Here is an 18,180-nt window from a genome sequence, read left to right as displayed (position 1 = left end):
GTACGAACTGCAACAGCGTTCACAAAATTACACTTGAAAAATGAATCTATGTTGCAGGTAAGTTTGAATAACCATCGTAGTGGAACTTTTAAAGTTTGATACGACGAATAATGGCGCTTGAGACGAAGTAGAATGAAACCCTGCCACATTGAAACGACTTTCTACCGGTTGGTCTTTTGAACGCTGTCATTTAAAGATCTTTCCTTAAAAATTTAGTTATCCCCTCTAAAATCAACAACGGTATCATGATTTATTTTTAAATATGGACAAGTCTAATGTAACATTGCACTGGTCCATAGGTTTGAATATTTGAATTTGCCAAAACAATAGGTTGAATATTTGAATTTGCCAAAAGGATTGTTAACCCAAAAGGATCTTAAGCCAAATGGAGTGTAGGTCATATGGGTTGTTAGGTATTTCGTTAAGATGATCTGCATTACCACTTTCCTTGGTTTAAAAGAAGGGAAAGCACTGATAAAAGTATTAGCCATTTGAATCACTAGTTTGTATTTTTCACCTTAAATAGTCAGATGATATTTCGGCCTAACAACCCTTGCGGCCTAACAACATTTTCGGCCTAACAATACAATTCGGCCTTATGGCATTCGGACTAACAACCTGCATCCGCCGGTGATTGCTGAAAATTGGCTGTCTATAGAATCAGTTTGAGAAGTTAACATAAAATATCTAAAATATTGACCGGGAATTGAACTCTGATCTGGCGAGTGAGCGCTGCGCCTTATACTGCTCGATTATCTTACCACGCTGAGGGAAAAGAGTTCAATTTGCTACAAACTTTGTGATGGTACTTGAAATAAGTTGCTTAGCATTTTTGTGGATTTACGTTTATGGATATTATGCTATTCAAAGTACTGTGCAAAAGGATAAGAAGGATAAAAATAGTTAAGGAATGAATCCGCTACCGAATTTACTTGAGCAATACGCTGTTGATAAGTAGAGTCGATTTTGTAACTTTGGTAACACCTGCAATGTAAATCAAATGTAGATGTCACTTTTCCGAACGGAAAAATGTTCTGCTCAATGGACCAATGCACGAGTTCATTATTTGACGTTTGAGCGGTGCCGTGTTATTAACGTGACCATGGCAACGAGTGAATTCGGCACCGCTCAAACGTCAATTAAGTGAACTCGTGCATTGGTCCAGTATTCCGTAAGTGATAGTGACATTTCGCTCATACTGGATTAGTTGTCAAAGATTATAGGTTATAAGGAGAAATTTTACTTGAATATTTTACTTTTGAAGTTCATACTTCGCTTTAATGCGGAATTTTGTTGTGAAATGGATAAAATCTAAATCGACCGTTAATTATTTAGAGTCGAAATTTTCATCAAATCTTTTGCCTCTTCCTTAGCCGTGTGGTTTGAGTCTTCGGCTACAACGCAAAGCTGAAGGTGTCTGGGTTCGATTCTCGGTCGGTCCAGGATCTTTTCGTAACGGAAATTTTCTTGACTTCACTGCTACACGAACTACGAATGCGAAAATGGCAACTAAGGCAAAACTGTGGAAGTGCTCTTAGAACACTACGCTAAGTAGCCGGCTCTGTCCCAGTGGGGAGGTTATTGCCAAGAAGAAGTTTGGCCCCTTGGCGAACCAGGGATTCATAAATTTGTTTCAAACGAATGAATTACCATCTATTGTAACAACATTTTAATGAATGGGTATCAAACACGATCTCAAAAACTATGTAACGTAATGTTTTATTATACAATTACCCAGACAACTAGAATGTACGTATAACAAAATCACCTTTTGCTTATGCGATGCTTATATATGCAAAGTTTCAAGATGTTGTCAAGAAGCCTTAGTGTAAGGTGGGGCAAAAGTTCGACCTTAGTGGTATAATCAAAGTTTCCAGGAAAACAATAGCAGTTGAAACAAAACAAATACCATGCAGTGAACCGTCAACATATTGGCTATAATTTTACTGAACAAACTTGTGTCAAAATATTTACCCATTTTTAGTTATAACAGTTTCAAAATTAATTGTCTTATTCGAACTTTCGCCCCACCGGTGGGGCAAGAGTTCGAATCTAGCGTGGGGCAAAAGATCGCTGGCTTAAACACAAAATATCGATCCTTTTATGATAGGCATACTTTACACCAGCCGTAAACTTAAGTTTGACGAAAAATACACACTGAATTTTCTTTAAAAAATTTCCCAAAACCGGGTTAATTGTAATATATATTTAAAAATAGCAGTTTTTCACAAAACTATGTGGAAATGTAAAATTTAGGTGACAGTTTTCACACGATCAGACAAATTTAACTAAATTTGAAGATAATATGTGGATTTCATGCAATTTGCAATTTTTTCCGTGATTTTATACATGGGTCGAACTTTTGCCCCGCTGATTCGAACATTTGTCCCACTATTGGCCAAAAATTGTTTTCAAGCATCTATGCAAAAACTAATATACCTCAAAGCAACCTTATGATAGGCCTAGAAACGCCATTACATAAAATATTGAAAAAGATTTTATCTTCAATTGGTTCCATGCAACGAAAGTTTGACCAAACATTACAATATTCACGTCAAAAAACAACAAATACCCATAACTTTTCCAAATCTCAATCGATTTTTATGATATTTGGATTGAGTAAGAGACTTTACTTGAATAGCATTCGAACCACCATGACATTTATAAGATTTGTTTTTAATTGAGCAGGAAATCTTAAAAAGAAACTCTTACCCCACTCGAACTTTTGCCAGACTTTACTCTATACGTACAAAAGTAGAAACGACATGAGTGCATATTTTATATGACGAAAAATGGAATACAATGCGAGTGCATAGATTTTATTGCGAAGTAATCTATAACCTAATGCGACTTAACCTATAATAACAAACAAGATTTGGCAGTTGCTACGGATTGATTCGACTAATGAACTGGAAAAAGTAGTGTCTTATGGAAGGAAACTCGTCATTCAAACGATTTCGTCCACCATGTAGTGCGGGTATGATGCAACTTGTACAAATAAACGACTTTTCACGTCAATTCTTGTGCGACTTCTGATTGCCTGTGTACTCACTAATGGGTGGATCAAAACTCAATCAATACTAGTATGGCTCAAACCGTGTTTAGTAAACATAAGAGGATCAAAAAAGACCATTAAGGACAGACAATAATTTTGACCACGATTGACTCAAACTACTCCTGTGTGCGTCGGACGATGAAAAGTGCATTCTCGTTCGCGGTCGGTCGATTTGTGCACAATTGTAGACGACGACGACGACCGGCACTGGAATTGTGCGCGCCCGTACAAAATGAGGCCAAGTCAATATTAGCACTCATCACTTTGTCTATTTTCTTTTCCTACTAAACTGACAACGGCTCTCTGTGACGACGACGAAGAAGACTCGGACACGGATACGGACAGTTGCAACGGAATGCAGCTGCGCTCGTCGACTACGTGGCAACGTCTTCTAATTCGGTGCAATTCTTCATCTGACGGCGGGTTCTCGGGTGCAAGTTTTGCACCCAGTCCTTGCGGTCCGGGTGAATGCAAATGTGCAGCATGCATGCATGCATGCATGGACCGAATGCACTCCGAACCGGTCTTAGAAGCCGCACCCTATTTTTAATTCGTTTAGCACAGCGGCAGCGCACTGCGGAGACCCTGGAGGTGTTCAACGGGTGTATGGAGAGCGGGTTCGGTGTAGACAGTAGACTGAGTTTTGCATAGAGATAGGTTCGCTAATTCTAAGGAGCAGTTCTAGTGGTGCGGCTATGGGCGGGCTACAACTGAGGTGATGCTGTGGTCGGAGAACGGGGTAAGATCACGATGGCGCGACGATGATGATCCAACAGAACGTCGGCGATGAAGATTATGAGTTATCGCTTCGCTGGAAATGCCAACCCGGCAGCAGCACTGATGATAGTTCTAGACTGTTCGGTCATCATTGCATTGAGTGTAACTGGAAGATGCGGTTGACATTTACAACACGGAGTCGGGAAAGTATGTCATATGATCTTACGACACGGAAAAGTCGTTTGGGAGGAGGCAAATAGCTAGCGATAGTTCGCATCTAGAGTTTCAAGATCGTTAGAGGAGGTATACATGGTTTCATTTTCATTCAATTGGAAATGGATTGAGATTGCAATTGTTGAATTTGAAATTAGTTATTGAGAGCAACGACTGGACATTTGAAAAATATAGAATGTATTTTGACAAAAATCATGTCATTCGCATTCTAGTTCTCATCGTACCTTCGTGCTGTGCGTACACAAATTATCTCTGTCATGGTGCAAAAATTTGCCGCATGGATGCTAAATGCATGATTTGCTGAGTTTCTTTTCACGCTAAGTACGTCTATCCTGTGAAGGAAGATTGAAAACATATTTGTATGCGTAAGTTCTGAGGCAACCATAAGTCTAACTTTTGGGATTGCCCTTCACGTAGACGAATCGTCGAGGCTTGAACGCAACGTTTTTCAATCCCAGGCAGAATCTTTAACAATGCTCATTTTTCAGTAAAAGATCGCTTATTTGCCTTTTCAGTGCTCTGAGCAGCAAGTAAATTTGCTTCAAAATGAATTGCGGAAATTGACTCGCAATAAGTAAAAAATTTGTCATTGGTGGTTTTAACACGAAACATCGCTCATGGAATAATTCGAAAAGCAATTCTATCGGCACAATTTTTTTTGGTGAGTGTTCTTCAGGATAATTTTCAATTCAATACGCTGATAGCCCTACTTGTTTTTCCTCTTCTACAAGCCCTTCTACGATTGATTTGGTCTTAACCGGCTCTAGCCACATTTGTAGCTAACTGGTTACTCACGCTGATTTTGATTCTGATCATGTCCCTGTTAGATTGCAAATATCCCATGAAGCGATTCTCAATCCTTTCAGCTCCGCTTTCAATTGTTTATGAGCCGACTGGAATATATGTGAAACATACCTCGATAGTAGTCTTGATGTTAATTTTTTTTGCAATCAAAATATATATATATTGACAACACTCTCAAAACTTAAAGAAATTCCATTGTTTAAGTTGTTTTAATATATTATTCAAAATCTCAATATTAAGAATAATTAAAATCGTCTAAGGCTATTGAATTGATCGACCTTCACATAGTACTGTATTACACTCTCGCTCACATGCGCCCATCAATCGTCCAAACTCCCTCGCAATCACCAACAAGAAGAAAATCCCTTCCCAGACGAGTACCAAACAATGCATCCCTCCCTAAATAAAAAAAAAGAAACCTCAACCCAAAGTTGGGCCAAAACAAACAAAAGAATATCCTCCGCCACCATCCGGCACACCGACTCGGCCCTCTGACTCGGCACCGTTTCCCGAGCTCGCATTCATCCTAATCGTTTCGCCAAGTACCCGTTCTCGAGTTTCTAATTAAAGCAGAATTGCAGGACACGGCCGACGCATTCGTCTGCCTTCCATTCCATTCTATCATCAGCGGCGACGACGACGACCGACCGGTGAGTCTCAAGTGGCCCGTTCGTTCCCTGTACGAAGGCGAAGATGATGACGACGACGACAACGGCCCAAATGAAATCCATACCCAATCGAGTGAAATCGGACCGAGTTGCGCGCAAAATGACCCCTCCCCCTCGTTCTTACCTCCCCCGCTCATTCAGCTAGTGGAGTAAAACGATAAATTTGCATTCCCGATCGATGTCCCGAGAAGAGATGCACGACGACGGGCGACACAAAAGGCATGCGTGTGTCTGCGCGTTGAACAATCGTTTGACGCGCCTACTCTTCTGGTTCTAGGGCAACACTGATCCGCTGTTCTACTATACAATCAGGGCGACCGAGAACTTGATAAATCGGAAAGGACGGAACCGAGACACACAAAAAAGGTACCAACACAGCGAATTTCGCGAATTTATGCCGCAGTGACGAAGACGATGGATGGTCACTAGAGTGAGGTCGATCGGTGGTCGGTCTCACGGGTCTGTATGCGCGTGTGAGTCCACCGATGCAATGTGCGCTCGCGAGACAGTGTGAGTGGTCGAGATTTTGGCGGTGATTCGATTTGATAGTCTCGAATGAAAGGGGAATAGCCTTCCCGGGGAGGAAGTTTTTTTTTTGCTAGATGCGTTTCTTCGCTTTGGTTAGAATTGGAACTTGTCAGGATTTTACGGAGACGAAGGAAATCCTGATAGGCAATCAATGTGGTGGACTTTGGGATGGGATTTTTTTCATTTTGGGTTTGCTGGGTGAGTTTTATAGGGAGAGACGTTTTTTTCGGCAACACTAATAAGAAGTTTGATTGGAAACCAAGGGGTCCGAGGGGTGATAGGAGGTTTCGGGACTCAAATCATTATTATGTGTTTCTTGTTTCGGGATTTTCGCGTTTTGGACGGGTGAATGAACAGCCAGTTTTGAGTGTTTTAAATCGTTACTGTAGTGGATTTTCAGGTTGCGAGTTTTGCTGGCAGGTTGAGACAGTTTTGAATTCACGGTCATGGTCAAGCAGGATTGTGTTTATTTTGAACCCAGAAACGATGAGTTTGAGAAGACACGAAGAAGCTGTATTTGGATTCTTCATAAAATTTGATATCCTGTCGTTTTGCTCTATTACAGGCACACATATTTCAAGATACAGTCAATTTTTGACAATAAATTGAAATTTCAGTTTTACTGTTCTTTTAGAAATTTCATTTTGATTTCTGAATTTTTCTATGTAATTCACAGAACAATAATTGGGATGGGCGAGCGGCAAAATACGGATCAATTGTGTCTGGTTCGCGTATTGCGGTCACGAAAAGAGTATCGGTCATCTTTGTTAATGTTAACGTATTCATTTTTAACTGTATCTTTTTCGTTAACCAATGCAAATCCCTTGAACAATCCTTTCCCATACCCAAACTCCCAGTGTTTTCTTGTGGAAGTGCAGAGGACTCTTCGGCTTCTTTATGGAGGCAACACGTCAACATTTCACTCCCATCCCCAAATTGATCTACAATAGGGCGCAGCCGGTGCCGTTATTATTTGTTATAATAATTAGAACACCATCACTTGAAAGCTTGCATCCATTTGAAAGCATGAACGTAACAAATTTCGTTCCACCCTACTTCAGCTTTAACTTAAAATTTTCCAATAGAATTTCCGCAATTGGGCCATTTGCTCTTTACAAACTTTCAGGCAAATAGATTCTTGAATTAAAAAAACATGAAAATAAGCCCGTTAAATGTAGCTTAAATTAATCAGTTTTAAAGTTTGTCGTGTCAAACTTGTTTCCAGTCTGTATCTAACTTGTACATTCTCCTTTGTTATTTTGTTTTGTTTTGATCTAACCGATTTACAAATGATTTGTTTGAAACAATAATGATTTGGTTATTCCAATCCGGAACATGCTGTTTCAAATGAAGGTCCATTGTATAAGCATGATAACTTTGGGTTCGTCCATTAATTACGTGAGGAGTAATGGGGGGAGGGGGAGTTTGAGATTTCTTACACGCCATACAATATATTTTCAATTTCCATACAAAAAATCTTACCATGGGGGGAGGGGGGTTGAAAAATCCGAAAATTGTCTTACGTAATTAGTGGATCGCCCTTTTCTTTGTGTATATTAGTTGACAAGCTATGGGTGAAGTTACCTAAAGTGGAGTTATTATGCCAAATATCACAAAAAGTCACTGGAATAAATGTTCATTGCCCGAATGGTTGTTGAGTAGGGTGCGGCTTACTTTTCGAAACTTATCAAAACCAAAAGAATCATGTACTCTAGGGTGCGGTTTATTTGTTAAATGTTCTCAAAACCAAAAATTCGTGTGCTCTTCTGAATTTAAATCACATAAAAAGAGAAACTTCAGAATTCAAGTGACTTGAAGGTGAATCTTCTAGTTATAAAAAATGACCTTCAGTAAAGTAGACATAACTTTGTTATTTTTCAACCAATTTTAGCATCATTCCCTTCAGAATTGAATTTTAGAAAACTTTGTAGAATACCAAATTTATCTAAAATTAAAACTTTGTAATTTTAGTTAAAAACTACTCCAAATTTTTCTTCATTTTACTAAAAATTGCATCTTTGTTTGACCATAATTTTATAAATACTAAATCGATTCCAAAATTTGAAGCAAATTCAGTTGTTTTCAAACTGTTCATACAATAGATTTATCTTGAAAATTGTTTTGACCAAGTTCTCCAACAAAAACTGCAAAAAACATGATTTTTCATGAAAAATACCAGTTTTTTTTTTCAAATTTTTGAATAAATGAATGAATTGTCTTTATTAACGAGACTTTCAGCCGTTTTCAAAGTTTTGCCAGTTAAACATTATCTTTAAAGCTGAAACTAGTTTTTCTCATTTGTGGAACCTGATGATTTATAAACTCAAGTTTCATAGAAAAAATGGAAAAACTTAATTATAAAAGAAATTTAAACTTTTCCTTCAGAAATCATGCTTTTGTGCAGTTTTTGTTGAATAACTAAGTCAAAACTGTGTCGTATGGACAGTTTAAAAACAACTAAATTCGCTTCAAAAACATGTAAGAAGATTTGGAATCGATTGAGTATATATGAAGTTATGGTCAAACAAAGATGATTTTTTAGTAAAATGAGTAAAAATTTGGAGAAACTATTCTTGATATAGACTAGTTTCAATTTAAGACAAATTGGATATTCTCCAAACTTTCCATAAATTTAATTTTGGAGACAATGGTGCTGAAAGTTTAGAAATTGGTTGAAAAATAACAAAGTTATGGTGATTTCACTGAAGGCCATTTTTTATAACCTGAAAATTCACCTTAAATTCACCTAAATCTCAATATTTTTAGTTCAAACTTTGAGGTTTCTCTTTTAATGTGATTTCAATTCATTAGAGCATACGAATTTTAGGTTTTGAGAATTTTCGAAAAATAGGCCGTACCCTAATGTACTCCTCTTAATGCAATTCGCATAAAAAGAGACACCTCAGAGTTTAAATCAAAATTATTGAAATTTAGAGGTAGCGTAAGCGAATTGAAGGTGAATTTTCAAGTTATAAAATATGAACTTCAGTAAAGTCTACATAATTTTGTTATTTTTTAACCAAATTTAATACTTTTGGCATCATTCTATTCAAAATTGAATTTATGGGAGGTTTGTGGAACACCAAATTTGTCCATATTTAAAACTAGTATTAGTTAAAAGTAGTTTCTTTAAAATGTTTCCTCTTTTTACTAAAAAATCATCTTTGTTTGACTATAACGTCATGAGCACTCAATCGATTTTGAATCTTTCTGCATGATTTTTTCGTTATTTGTAAACTGCGTATACAAAATAATAAAACCAAAAACAAGGTTTTTTTTTTCTATCTTTATTAACGAGATTTTTAGCCCTGGGCTAGTTCATCTCGGGACCAACGGCTTTACTTCCCTTCCGAAGGAAGTCGTCACTGAGATTTTTAGTGACTATCTCGGGGATGGGATTCGATCCCAGGTCCTCGGCGTGAGAGGCGTGTGTGTGACTAAGTTCGGCGTGAGAGGCGTGTGTGTGACTAAGTTATTCAACCAAAATTATCCAAAAACATGATGTTTAAATGAAACAAATCAAATTTGTTTAGATTATGTATGTTTTATCGCCGTAAATTACATTTTTACTATTAAACTGAAGTCTATAAATCATCATTTTATAAATACCAGTAGAATAGTGTGTTTTTTAATCACACACAATTTTTTCATTACAAAGGCTTAACAATTAAGAAAAACAAATTTCTGCTATAGTTAATACTTTAACTTAAAAAAAAAGAAATTGGTATTATCGTTAAAATTTATGTTTTTGTACAGGTTTTTTAAGAGACCAAGTCAAAATCATTTTTTAGTAAAATGTACTGTATATAGTTTGAGAACAACTAAATTACCTTCAAAAGTGTGTTTAATAACTTTTTAATAAGACATTTTTTAGTAAATTGAGGAAAAATTTGAAGAACACTACTTTTACCTAATACTAGTTACCATTGTCCAGATATTGCGAATTTATCTTAATTTGTTCGATAGAAGCAGAAATGTTCTGATTTTTTTCATATGATTAACGGGTTTGCTTAGAAAGATGTTGCTTCTTATACAGGTCTATAGCTGGTAGATATCGTCATGAGCTTTAATACTGTTTTGAAAATTTGATAAAAAATGGATGAGTTATTTCTGAAAATATACAAGTGTATAAAAAAATTCCAAAAACAATTTTTATCCTTCAAACTTGGGGGTGTCTGAAAATTTTCAAACTGGTTTGCTAACAGTTTCTAAACATGCCTCGAATGTTTCCTTTTCGATACAGTTTAGCTGTTGATTTTACAAGTTAGATAATTTTAAAATAACGTAAATTGTTCAAACTATCAGACCCACAATTACATTAATGTTCAATTTTTGGAAATAAAAAATTATTCCAGAACAAACATGAGTTTTTGTTCTTGAACAACTTATGTGCGTTTACATTGTTTGAGTGCGCTACGGAAAGTCCAAGCAAGCGGTTTCGTTTTATGTGTCGCTGTCGAGTGTTTTCGCATTTTACTGGGCAGCTGTTTATTGCGCTGTCGAGTATGAAGTGTCAACTGGTGAGCTCGTTTCATGCATCTGTTTCAAATTTTAAGATTTTTATAATAAATGTTATGCGACATCTGGTTGTCTCGGGCGGATTGCCACTGGCAGAACTACCACGTTGATGCTGTGTACGATAAGCGAGGTTCTATCTCCACGGATGTGCAAAATGGAAAAGCGTGACTACTGATATATTAAAAGTTATTTAATTTAGGTTTACTAAATCAGGATGAAAGCGTTGCGTAACACCATGCAACTAAATATAATGATTGAATTTTAGTAATGAGGTCCAAAATCCACCTTTTACTAATACTCTCATTGAATATATTTGCAGCAAATCTCGCAAGATTCAAAATAATTTCCCATACATTCACTTAACTCCTCGTAAGTAACCATCAAGGTTCTGAAGGATGTGTGTAAATTACTTGATGATAAAGTAGCAATGAAGGCGGTCGCAATAAAACCATGAAAAAACAACAAATTTTCTCCGCAAATCTAACACGGTATTCTCACGATGATAATGATTGCAAATGAATGAAAGTTAAATGGTTTTGTTACTAATAGGTTAATTTTGTCTATTGCAATGGTCCGAATCGACAAATTAGCAGGAAAAAGTATGTTTTCGGTTTTTATTGATTTCAGGCGTATGACGTTTTCAGAGAAGTTTTTCGAAATTGAGTTTTGCATCTTCTATCAAGAAAACTCAATAGGGTGATCCCATTTAAGTTTTAATTTTGACTGAAATTTGTTTGTTTGAGGAAATTTTGTGATTACGCTCTTCTGCGAACTTTAAAAAACGTTTTTTTGAACAACTTTGTCCAAGACACTTTTGATCTAACTCTTCATTTGAGCTAATTCTTCTTAAATTATTAAATTAGGGTGGAACCGACAAATCAGTTTTTTTTTAGTCTAACTTTTTTGTTTTCAGTTTTACGTGGTCTCCAGAAGAGTTGTATAGGAAGTAATGAATGCTTTATATTACATTTTTTTCAATTCTTGTAATTTAGAAGTTATAAGCAAAAACTGTGAAGAATTTAGATATCCATTTATCATAGAGTTAGATATATAACATATTTAATTCAGCAGCATTTGAAAGACCATAAATTAGGCAATTTTGCTGCAAAAACTGTGAGGACGTCTTTTTTGTAAATCTAAAAAACATTTAAAAATTCGGAATGCACCTGTAACTCATAAAGATTTCATTGTTAACGGCGTTTAGAGAAAATAATTGCTTAACGTATAGGAGAAATCTCACAAAGCAGGCAACCTGTATAAATTATGGTGCATAGTTTAATACATACATAATGTGTTGTAATAGTATGGCGATGCATAGTTAACGCAATAATAATAATTGTAAAAATTAAACATATAAATCTGATTGTGTTTTTCGAGAAGTTTGACAGTCTGAAATGCTTTTCACAAATACCTCGTGAACACGAATTTGCTATTTCATGAAGAATATCAAACAATTGGTGACGGATTTCATTTAGTTATTTATGGAGGCATAGCAGTAAGAGTGTTTGGAGAAAACATAGAGAATCTGACGGCAATTGCAGCATAATGTGAACAATTATTTCATTTTGCAGATTTTACGGAAAATCTCGCAAAGATGCTGTCGGTTATTTTATCCATACTAGGGCCATGGATAATTTTCCCAGAGGCAACAAATGGTGGAATGCTTGAGAACGAAAATTCAATTTATTATTCAACAACAACTCAAAAATCACTGTAAAATCTTTAAGGCATATACGTCTTATCAATTTTGCATGCTTATTTTCCAAGAATTCATTTAAAATCTGCAGGTGTTCTTGTAAAAATAGAAGCTCAATGAATTCCTCATGAATTTCAACAACAAGTCTTTCCACGAATAATTCATTCGAAATTCCGTTGCACCTTATGATGCTGCAACATTTCCACTGAAAAATAGTTAAAGATAAGTACACCATCTCCTTCAAAAACTTGCAGAGATCTTGGCATTTTTTAAGAAAAAAAATCTTCTCTTTCTTCAACAAAAATTTGTCATGGAATTGAGCTAGAAGTAACTTTAGAATTGCGTTTGGAAAAAAAACAGTCATGCCGTTAAAAATTGTGTCCAACTTCTACTTTTATTTTTAGTACCAGTAAATCAAACATAAATTAGATTACCTTAAGTTTTTAGGGTTACATTGTTTGAAATACCATCTGATAATTGAAACGATATATACACATAAAATCTGATGGACATTACTTCTATAGTTTCCAGTAACGTGTCTATAAGGTCTACGATATAACTTTTTTCATTTACATAATTTCTGGTTTAAAAAAATTAATGCAATTCTGTCCACATGAGATTACAATCCTAACTTTACCTTACTAGATTTGATTTTTTTAGTGCAAACTAGAAAACGAAATTAACATCATCCCTAGTGATATGCGTTAAAATTCTTGGCATACTTTAGCCCTTATCTAGAAGAAGGTATCGAGCGTGATTGTTTTTATTTCAATTATTTTATGGCTTTAGCGGTCATGCGACTCAAAGCTAAACGGAGTCAATAGAAGCAAATGATGGAAATGAATAGGTGGATAGGCGTCACAAGGGAGCGACAAGATTGAAATTTAATTAGGTGGTGAAAGTTGAGCAAGCCATTTTAAAGTCAGAAAGCATCTAAGCGTCCTGTATTTTGCCTAGCTTCTCTAGTGGAAAAGGGTTGGCTCAAAGCTTTGAGCTTTGTTACCAACACAGGCCCTTATCCTTAAGAGATCTTGCCAGACTTTAGGTGAGATACTCGAAAAGTTTCTTCTTTCTCTATTTACGGGATTGGGAAAAAAAATGAAATTATTCACTGTTTCCAATCAAACCATTGCGTTGAAAATATCTTCTCAAATGAATGGGCAGGATTTTTTCTTGAAATTCGAAGGATATTCGTGGTAGTGATCTTTAAAAACAAATACGAAAAATATTTACGGATATCAGATAATATTTTTGAAGAGTTATTGTTGAATATTCCAACAGCTTTTGCAGAATTTCTAAAAAGATAATTGGAAAAGTTTTTTAGAATATCCAAAGAAGCTTGCAGAGGAGGAATCCTAATTTATATTTGTAAAACTTCTTTGCGGATTCTGGTACAACTTTTGATAAACCCAAAAGAATATTCAAACGGTTGTATAAAAAATACGACGATTCTCGGATATATCTTCAATGTAGGCATCTTAGGAAATATTTTTTGAAAAATATTGCTTGAGGTAATTTTTGTTGAAGTTTTCTCAACTTACTGGATTTTGGTCAGATCCTTGAGAATTTTATAGAAATTTTTTTTGGGTGTGTCTGTCGATTCATAAAAAAATTGAAAAGTTTTCATTAATTTTCGTTTAGAAACCAATAAGTTTGTAAAATTTTGAAGGGAGTCGCAACGGCAAAACAATAGGAACCACTAATGTAGGTGCTTGGTGGTGCTACAGTATGGCCCATAAAAAAATGCGAAAATAGTCATATCATGTTTTATGGTAGTTTTTACATAGAAAATGTGAATAAAACATAAATATTATTCATTACTTGTATTGCTTAATCTATTTAGACTCTGTTTTTCGCTTTGGATATGATTTTTATCTGTTATTTTCATCTTACCAGAGAGGAATTGGAAGCATACCTTCAAATTTTATCATGCGAACGTCGAGTTCAATATCAGTGTGATGAAAGCTTCTAAAACATCAACGATGGCGTGGGATTCTTCACAGGCCTTGTCTCCAGCAAACGCCCATATCAAATGACAGAATTAATTCATACCTGGGTAAATGGAGACTTAAAAAACGGCTGATTTTGCAGAGCTTTGATTGAACCTTCATAAAAGTAAAAGTGTGATAAGCGGCTCCGTTTTGCTTAAAACCTATGAGCTAGTATTGATATAAGTTGTCTCTAACCGATGCAAAAAAATTCTTCCTCTGTATTTATTTTTTATTCAACCTTAACAAAAAATAAAGGCATATCAAACCTATAAGACGCAAATGCCCTCAAAACTATCACCCTGGCAAAATATTTTATTGTGATCATGAAAAACACGTTCTCTAAGAACTCCTCCATCCTCTGATACCAAACAAACTGAAATTTTCAACAATAAAGTGTGATTTTTGATGGTGGAATGTTTATCATCATAGTATACGACAATCAGACGCTGTTTCTAGCTTTGGGCGGACAAAACCTTTGAACTTATTTGCTTTATAACATTATCTAGGACAGTAAGAAAAATATGACAAAAAATGTACTTGATAGCGAAGTTCTGTCAGAATATACTACATTAATCAGAAATTAAATTCACTATCAAAAACAATGAAACTAGCGCTTGTGGATGCTATATTCACGTTCAAACAATTTTCGCATTTTTTTATGGGCCATACTGTAGTTTCGATAGAAAGCATTGAAAAAGTTCTAGGAAAAGGATAAGCGTGGTTACACTCATTACGGTAATAATAATTATGGATTATTTCTTCTCTTCTTTCACCTCATATTACTGACATTTTATTCCAGCTTGTAGAGCATTAAAAGTTATTTATGAAACACTTTTTTCATTTAAGAACTTTCTTCATTTTTTTTTGCATAAGAGTATTGTGTGATAACGAAAATAAAAAAAAATTGAAAATATTTGGTACCTGAAACGATTCTCTCAGATATTTTCGCTGCATTTTCTGAGTTTTTTAAGAGATTACAATGATGAATACATAAACGTTTTGGTTACACTCATTACGGTAATAATAATTATGGATTATTTCTTCTCTTCTTTCACCTCATATTACTGACATTTTATTCCAGCTGGTAGAGCATTAAAAGTTATTTATGAAACACTTTTTTCATTTAAGAACTTTCTTCATTTTTTTGCATAAGAGTATTGTGTGATAACGAAAATTAAAAAAAAATTGAAAATATTTGGTACCTGAAACGATTCTCTCAGATATTTTCGCTGCATTTTCTGAGTTTTTTAAGAGATTACAATGATGAATACATAAACGTTTTTAATTCCAAAATTTGGCAATATTCCAGATTTTTCAAAAATTCACGGCTTGTTGCCAAAATCGATGAGACACTGTAAGTCACTATAAGTGTTACAGGCTGATGCAAATTTAGTTCTATCCGCCTCAATTTTAGATTTTCCGCACAGAATTTTTTTTACTAATATCGGAGAATTTTTAAGGATTTCGAGGAGCTTGTCCAAGAAGTTGTTTATTATTATTAACTTGGGTAAAGTCTCTCTAAAAAAAATTATTAACCTTTCCACCAATCAAACAACAAAAGAACAAAACGTTTAAAAAATATTCGGTTTGCCCTGATTGGTATAAAATATATAGTAATGATATCAAATGACATATTTATATGAATATTATTCCGAATGTTGTGAAATCCCATAATTTAGACCTAATTTTAAAATTTTGAATTTGTTTCAGGGATTTGTTGAGCGATTAAAAATTGAATTATGAAGATGTAAAAGACAAAAAATAAAAGTCAATTAAATTTTGATTCTGTTAGCAAAACATTCCAGAATCGTGGACTTTTTATTCAAAAGGTTTGAACTAGAGAAAATTCCAAACATCTGCTTGGAAATCAAAATCGCAATATTGCCACTCCAAAAAGCGAGGAAGCAATAAACCACGCCACGTGTTCGCACTTAAAAAGTTACATTCACTTACCTCTCTAGTGTTTTCGGTCGGCTGGTTGGTGTCCAAATTAGGTATAGGAGGCGATCGAAGCCCTCTTTTTAAGTGTGGTGTTAATCCGGGATCGGGTATCGGGTGGATAATTTCCTCAGGGTATGATTATGCCACGTTTTTTTTTCCTTGGTGGCAAGCTGGACTTCTTCGATGTCGGTGCGTCGAAATTGAGGTTTTCCGAATTTTCCAATTATTGCGGGAATTTTTCGTGTCCGGTGAAGCAGGGGTTAGCATGAATCGGTCCAGCCGTATTTCAGGTTTGTGTCTGTTCCGCAATCGAACTCGAGCCAATTTGCCAATTTACTTGACCTTCCGATGGGACTTTTGAGTTTTTAAACCAATGCCAATCTTAGCTATGTGCGAAAATTTGCTGCCAGCTTTTGACGACATTGGACACTGCGTTGCTGCGGCGGTACTCCTCGGTTATGCCGGATCCGGAAACGATTCCATTCACTACCGATTGTTTAAAGTTTCTTCTTCACACTACGACAGAGGGTTTTTAAATTCAATTGTTTTCCTTATGGACACTTTGCGAGGGCACTTAAATTTGTCACTTTAAATTTTCAATTTTCCCGATCACTTGAATCAATTCCACTGCTTTGTCTCGTAATATCGAACAGCGAAACAGCAAATGCACTCTTTGTTCGCTAGCTCTATCCCGTTCCGGGGTTGTGCCTTTCGCTTGCACTCCCACTCACATACACTTCGGTACAATCCTTTTTCCGCTTGTCGAGGTCGGGAAAATGCTTTTTCCAATAATCAACTGCAGCAGCTGCGCTTTTTATGTAATCACTTTCTTTGTTCCCACACTTTGCCGGGAGCTCCCGTTTTTTTTTGTCTTCCGGCAACTTTTCCGGAGCTCTTCTTCACTCGTTTAACTCGACTTAACGGATTATCTACGTAGGGGGTAAATAGTGTATTATCCAAAATGCTCTTCACACACTTCTGTCTGGCCTTAGCGCTAGCAAAAAATCTTATCCTAGGCACTAAGAAGCTAACAGAGCTTACGCGTCTAAATCGATGATCAACAGATCTAACAACTAAAAACCACAATAAAACTGCTTACTCCTAAGACAAAAAATCTACATTGACTTCAGCACTCTTGGGTCTGGTTTTACTGCCTAGAATCACACTCAGTCTTCTCTCCAGTCACATTTCTTCTAGCTTCTAGCTGTGGGCAAAAATCGCGGAAAAAATCACAGTCTCAGTGTCACAGTGTCGTCCTCACTGCCGGAGAAGGAGCTGCTGCCGGCTTTCCACCACGGTACACGATCGAAAAAATTTAGCCACACCTTTCCGAACCGAAATTTTGAACTCGAATGAGCCCGGATTCCTATATCTCGCTTCGCACTCTACTGCGCCGCGTCTCCTCTGCTTCTGCTGGCTCTCCCAACAACGTCTTCGTCGTCTCTTCGTTTCCTCGCGACCAACCAACAGCCCTAGATGCAAATTTTCACACTTCGCAAAAGGGTTCAGACAAAAAAGCGGGTCGCGTCGCGGCGAATGCAACAACTCAAGTAGCCACCAGAAAAAAAATCCTTGCCTACCGCACACAGGACACCTCGTCACGCTCTCTGGCAACTGCTGAGGAGTCGCGAGAAATGAACGTCTCTTCGGCTAAGGAACTCGAACGCGAAAGAAACGAGGGAGCCCGCTAGCTTCTACAGCTTCTCTCTGTGTGTGCGAGCGCGAACTAACACACATAAGTTCGTAGACGTCTTGGGTTGCGAACTTGATCGGGAGAATTTCCCAGCGAAGGCAACGACGGCACACAGTGGCGGAGAGCCGGACAAAACCTTGGAAAATAATATCAAATTTTCTTATGCAAAATAGTTTCCTTGTGTTTCACATGCTTCAACTAAGAAAGAGCCAAATTTTCAACCAAATCGAACAAAATTTGAGTCTTCAGGATTTTTTCAAAGTTAGCAGATGTGCAAACGTCACAAAAATAATGTACACAAAATTTCTTAATTTTGTATAAAATTATGATTTGTA

At 36.2% G+C, this 18,180-nt stretch overlaps 1 protein-coding gene across 7 annotated transcripts in view; it reads right to left on the bottom strand.

Annotated features, from left to right (window-relative positions):
- The window catches only part of LOC5576362 (heterogeneous nuclear ribonucleoprotein R), a 95,418-nt gene extending 77,589 nt beyond the window's left edge, over nt 1-17,829 (bottom strand). For 4 of the 7 annotated variants that reach the window (XM_021837598.1, XM_021837594.1, XM_021837602.1 and 1 more), the window contains exon 1: nt 16,165-17,826. The gene's annotated coding sequence lies outside the window, so the exon portion shown is untranslated. Of the gene's footprint in view, nt 1-16,164 lie in introns of all 7 variants that reach the window. The other 3 variants (XM_021837578.1, XM_021837595.1, XM_021837577.1) reach the window with 3 other exon arrangements.
- Between the last annotated feature and the right edge of the window lie 351 nt (nt 17,830-18,180).

Source organism: Aedes aegypti, chromosome 1, assembly GCF_002204515.2.
Source record: "Aedes aegypti strain LVP_AGWG chromosome 1, AaegL5.0 Primary Assembly, whole genome shotgun sequence".
Lineage (NCBI taxonomy): Eukaryota > Metazoa > Arthropoda > Insecta > Diptera > Culicidae > Aedes > Aedes aegypti.
The sequence above is the reverse complement of the archived record's forward strand: the minus strand, read 5'-3'. Positions and strand labels throughout refer to the sequence as shown.